Source organism: Macaca mulatta, chromosome 6 (assembly GCF_049350105.2).
Source record: "Macaca mulatta isolate MMU2019108-1 chromosome 6, T2T-MMU8v2.0, whole genome shotgun sequence".
In the NCBI taxonomy this organism is placed as follows: Eukaryota; Metazoa; Chordata; class Mammalia; order Primates; family Cercopithecidae; genus Macaca; species Macaca mulatta.
In genome coordinates, this window is record NC_133411.1 from 92,982,978 (window position 1) to 92,988,977 (window position 6,000).

The window sequence follows — 6,000 nt, forward strand, 5'->3', positions numbered from 1 at the left end:
CATACCAGCCTGTGATCTTTCTGAGCCCAGAGAGGCTTCTTTATTCATGTATCCTGCATCTATCATTTAGTTGGTGATCCATGAACACTCTCTATTCTGTGAATCCTCTCGATAATCTGAAGCCAAGAATAAAAATTACCTAAAAACAAATTCTAGGCCTTTTATGCACCAAAATGTATGTTTCAATACTTTACGAATAAAAATGAATTTTTCCTGGATAGTTGGAAATTGTCCCACCAAACATAAATGTATTGAAATAATCCAGTTGAAAAAAAAAATGAGTTTAAATTCGCACCAAAATGTAACTCAACTATGTCACTACTGATATCCATCTGATATCTTTTTTTCTTTGCAGACAAACCCTTAATGAAGGAAAGTGTGTTTTTATATATTCCGGAATAGCCCTTTATCTTGTTTCAAGCCAGCATTTTAAGAAGCACTGGCTTAAAGAATTGAGCTTTTTTTTTTTTTTTTTTAATCTTGCGTAACAAAAGATGGAGCTCAGGAATTTTAGGTCCCTCCAAGTTTCTCAGCCTGTTTTTCCTAAACCATTTCTTCCATTCTCATAAGATGGCTGCTACAGTTCCAGGCATCCTATACAGACTTGACAATATCCAGCAAGAAAAATTACTGTCTTTGTTATTTTTCAAAGTGAAGAAAGCTTTCCTTCAGACTATCCCTCGTTAGTCACTGTCCAGAAAAGTGATAAATTCACCTCTGAATATAACACAGGCAAGGGAATAGCATGACAATGATTAAATTTGACCAATTAGCATTTTCTCACATGTCTTATGTGGGCAGAGTGGATACTGAAGCAAGTCAGAATTCTACCAGAAAGGGAAGAGAAAGTGGCTATTGGGTATGCAAAAGACACTGCCTGCTGCAATTATCCTATATACTATACTAAAAAGATGGACCAGAATGTCATAAAATGTGATAAGCCTTCATTTTAGTGTTTCCAATAAATAAAGACCACAGCGTAGGTCTTTAGAGCAAGCTATATAGAATAGAGGAGAAATACTGTTTAGGCTTTTTCTTTCTGTCTCCTTTCAATATAAAATATAAATAATGTGAGCTTTTATATGATTTATACTCTGCCCACATCAAAACCTTTTTAAAAATTTCATCTATTATCAAATGGTGTTTTGTTATCATAGCTATTGTAACTTTATAACCCAGAGGGAAGATAGCCACTTTCTATATATCTTAATACAGTGAAGATTTTTCAGTGAGTATGTAATTCAAATAATATATAGTTGATTTGTGTGGTACCCACATTTCCTTCCTTAACCTGGTATAGTAGTCATTAAGGCTTTTCATAAATATGACAGCTCTATTTCTGTACATATAGGATCAAACTCTAACCCCTTTGCTTTGACAATAAAAAACTGAGAAGTGATATGCATTACTTCTACATGAAAGCTCTGAAAGGCAATATACCCTTCACCAACTTCCCTTCTTCCTGCTACAGGGATATAGCCTCCATTAGCCGGGGTTCCTGAAAGACTCTAAGCGTAGCCTCTTGTCAGATGTATAGAGTGAGCAAGAAATTTTCAATGTTTTAAGCATTTGGGGTTTGGGGATCGTTTGTTACTGCAGTAAAAGTTGTCCTACCTTCAAAATACTTAAGCACTTCATATGTCCTTGAAAAGTATCACTTCTCTACTTCTCTGATTCTTCAGTCAAAGAATTATGTTGATGATCTTTTAAGGACTCTTCCCAATTTAAGTGAATTGTATCTACAATTGCAAATGTGGGTACCACACAAAAGCCTGACTCAGAGGTGGTAAGATCTCTTTTCAGCACTCTTCATGCGTGGACAGGGCCAGAATGATGGAGATGAATCACCTTGGGCTTTCAAAGTGGTTTTCAGATGCAGTATTGAGCAACTACCTACTAGTCATTTCCACCTTCTCTCTCATTTTCATGGACTCTACTTACCCATTGTACACTTTTGTAAAAATTGGAAAATGAGTCTCTTCTTCCAGAGGGGCACAGCATCATGCCAGAGCATTCATGCTTTCCTATGCAGTACCTCTGTATCATTGTAAAACAGTACAGCTGTATGTTACATTCCTGTACAGTCATCTCAACTTTGCATTTTTCGGATTATTCCTACTAAAATTCACTCCTCCTCCCCCTAGATTTTCCCAGCTCTAACAAAAGGTGGATAGCATAATTATTATGGGTTGAATAGGTGTCTGTATTTTTTAGAATAAGCTTTGTGTGTTTTCTTTGCTGGATTCCAAAACATAGTACTATGCTTGGTAAATATTAAGCTTTCAACAAATATATTTAGATAGATGAAGGTATGGAAGAATACTAATCAGATTTAATAGCATCTTCAAGGTCAATAGCATTAGAAACCAGTCTAGGAAGTTCTGTACTTGATGCGTCCCTCTCTAAGGGGGACCAGGAAGTGATTGTTAAGTACCCATATATTGATAAATTTATCAGGGTTACATCTTAACCCTAATTTTCTTAGTATTATAAAAAAAAATTCCCATTCATTATGTTGTGAGAGCAATTTTATACCATCTATGAAACTGCCTAGTGTGAAATATTTATTCACACGCCAGCCCTCATACTAACTACCAAAACAATTGTTTGAAAGTGATTTTTTAATTTCCCCAGACAGGATATATACTAAGTTGAACCATATGAAATTACTGATATTTTACTTTTTTTTTTTTTTTAACCTATAGGATGGTAATTTCTGATGGTTCAATGATCATAGTTTCCCTTTTCAGTTACTGGACCACCCATAGAGTTCCTTTCATCCATATACCTGTTTTGGGAAACTGTGGATTTTACCAACATCAAAAATTGACTAATTGGGTTGTATACACTCAGTATATCAGAACTAATTCTTCTTAATCTGGGTACCATTATTTCATTACCAATTATACAACAAGATAGTCTGAAATTCCCAAATGTTGCCTTTTCCTAACAGTCTGCACTTTGGGGAATAGAGTTCTGAATTACACAGCTCTGAAATCCATTACTTTCAGATGCAGAGTAAAATGAGCTTACAGCAAGATTATGGCTTGCAATGTTTTTCATTGTCAGATTTAATGTAAATTATCTGGATTTTAGAAAAGGAATTCTAAATATTTCCATGTTTTCATAGGAAAAAAATTGACTTATTTTAAATCTAAATCTCCCCTCATGTCCTCCCAAAAAAAAAAAAAAAAAATCATACTGATTGTCAGGAAAATTCACTCATAACCTATACCTTTAATGTAACTAGGAAATAGATTTTTAAATTACTTATCAATAGGAAAATAAACACTTGAGACCAGCAGAATTTGGTAGATGTGTGTGTGGCAAAGAAGAAAGGCCCTGGTGGGGAGTGGGATGGGTGTTATTCATGTGACAACTTAAGGCCTAGGATTGATGGTGGGCTACAGCACTTTACAATTCTTAGCATATGAATTACAGGAGCAATATTATATTTGCAACTACCTGCCTGATGACCTGCTAAGAATAGAAACTGTGGAGAAGAATACCCAGAAAGAAGTAATCTGAGAATGGGAATATGAAGGTTCAATCAGGTTTAGAACATTATTCAGTTTAAGAGATATTTGAAAACAAAATGCAGAAAAATTGTGTGTCCTGTTGTCCCTAATTGTCCTGTTTCAGCAATGGACTTGTTTCACCTGTGCACTTCGTTAGATTCTTTAGGAATTCTATTCTATTGTGTAAATGTGCAAAAATACGACACTGAATTTTTATATAGTGACTCAGAAAAAGAAATGAGAGTAGAAAATTCTTCAAGGGGCCAGCCAATGTGAAAAGTGCTTTCACTACTCTATCTCCATAGTTAATTTAGTTCTGGTCTTAAAATCTAAATGCCTCTGTATTCTAAGACCTGTGGTAGTCTTGTGATGTCTTGAATGCTTCGCACTTTCTCTGACATTATAAAATAACTTTATAGTGCAGTTAATCAAATGACAGTAAAAAAAAAAAGTACTCTACAGAGAGCTCATTTTAATATTTAATAAGATGAATGCTGATCTCTAAAGTTGAAGGCAGCTCCATTTACATAGGTACATAGGACGTCAGTACCTCATCAAAGCAGTAACTGCCAGTCAGGAAACTCTATGTGCTCTTCCCGAGCAGTTGTTTGACAAAGACATATATTCATTTCACTCAATATCTATTTAACTCCTATGTTTAAGGTACTGTAGTGGCCTCTGAGAGAAACACTAAGAGAAGTAAGTATTCCCCATCTTTCAGGAGTGCAGAAACTCAGCAAAATATAGATGTTTATGCACATAAATTGAGTACAAATTAAGAAGTCATAAGTACTGGAAAAGAGGCTCAAAAAGGGCAACGGGGGCCGGGCGCGGTCGCTCAAGCCTGTAATCCTAGCACTTTGGAAGGCCGAGACGGGCGGATCACGAGGTCAGGAGATCAAGACCATCCTGGCTAACCCGGTGAAACCCCGTCTCTACTAAAAAAAATAAAAAAAACTAGCTGGGCGAGGTGATGGGCGCCTGTAGTCCCAGCTACTTGGGAGGCTGAGGCAGGAGAATGGCATAAACCCAGGAGGCAGAGCTTGCAGTGAGCTGAGATCTGGCCACTGCACTCCAGCCTGGGCGACAGAGCGAGTCTCCGTCTCAAAAAAAAAAAAAAAAAAGGGCAGTGGGAGGAATGGGGTCAGGGGCTGGAAGCCTAGTGTATCTGAAACAATTTTGGAGTTCATGTCTTAAGATGTCTTAAGACATGTGAAGAATTTGTGCTCATAGATAGGGAAAAGGGTGGGCTATACAAAGTATGTATTTATATATATATATATATATATGTAGAGAGAGAGAGTATGTATACATATATAATAGTGTGTGTGTATATATAGTGTGTGTGTGTGTGTATATATATATATATGGGGGGAGAGAGAGAGAGGCAGAGAGAGAGAGAGAGAGAGAGAGAGAGAGAAAGAGATGGAGTCTTGCTCTGTTGCCCAGTCTGGAGTGCAGTGGCATGATCTTGGCTCACTGCAACCTCCACCTCCTAGGTTCAAGTGATTCTCCTGCCTTAGCCTTCTGAGTAGCTGGGAGTACAGGCACACACCACCATGCCCTTGCTAATTTTTTTGTATTTTTTTTAGTAGAGATGAGTTTTGACCCTGCTGGCTAGACTGGTCTTGAGCTCCTGACCTCAGGCGATCCGCCTGCCTTAGCCACCCAAAGTGCTGGGATTACAGGCGTGAGCCACCACTCCCAGCCCTATTTACATATATTTTAAGTGTATACACACATGTGTACGAGAGAGAGAGAGACAAGAATTGCATAGATTATTTCTTTATTGCATAGAATAAAGAAAAATCCTTAAGCACTTTAATGCTCAAGGTACACATTTTATTTATTTTAGAAATGGTTCTAAGCAAAGCAGAGCAATGCTATTATTCAGGTATATGCATTAAATCTGAAAATCTGGAACATGAAGCCACTAATCTCTGGTTGTTATGACAACCTCTTCTGTACAGTTTGTAAGTAATTTTGATAGACTCCAAAATATCATATTATTAGAGGGAGTCTTCATTAAGACAAAATTTTGGACCTCAGTGCCCTGGCATTAAATCAATCATCAATCTGCAAATGTGAAAAACTTCCCAAGCAACAAACTAAACTAACATATTAAAAGAACTTAAAAAGGCTAAAAATCACTTGTTAAAATGTAACCCATTGGAAACAAACAAACAAAAAAACAAACGATTTTTAAAAAGGAATGGAAGCAAGAGTTGGTATTTAGAAACATTTTTCAGCCATATTTGTTACAGTGTTCTATGGTCATAGAACTATTAATGTATTAATTTACATATATCCTTGATTTACCCTCAAAGATACTTTAGTCAGGTACCTAAATCTTTTACTCTTTGATGTATACATACACACATGCACACACACAGACATGTACACATTTATATATATACACACACATAAACGTATATGCATGGATACACATACACATCACGATCATTTCAAGAGAATGAAGAAC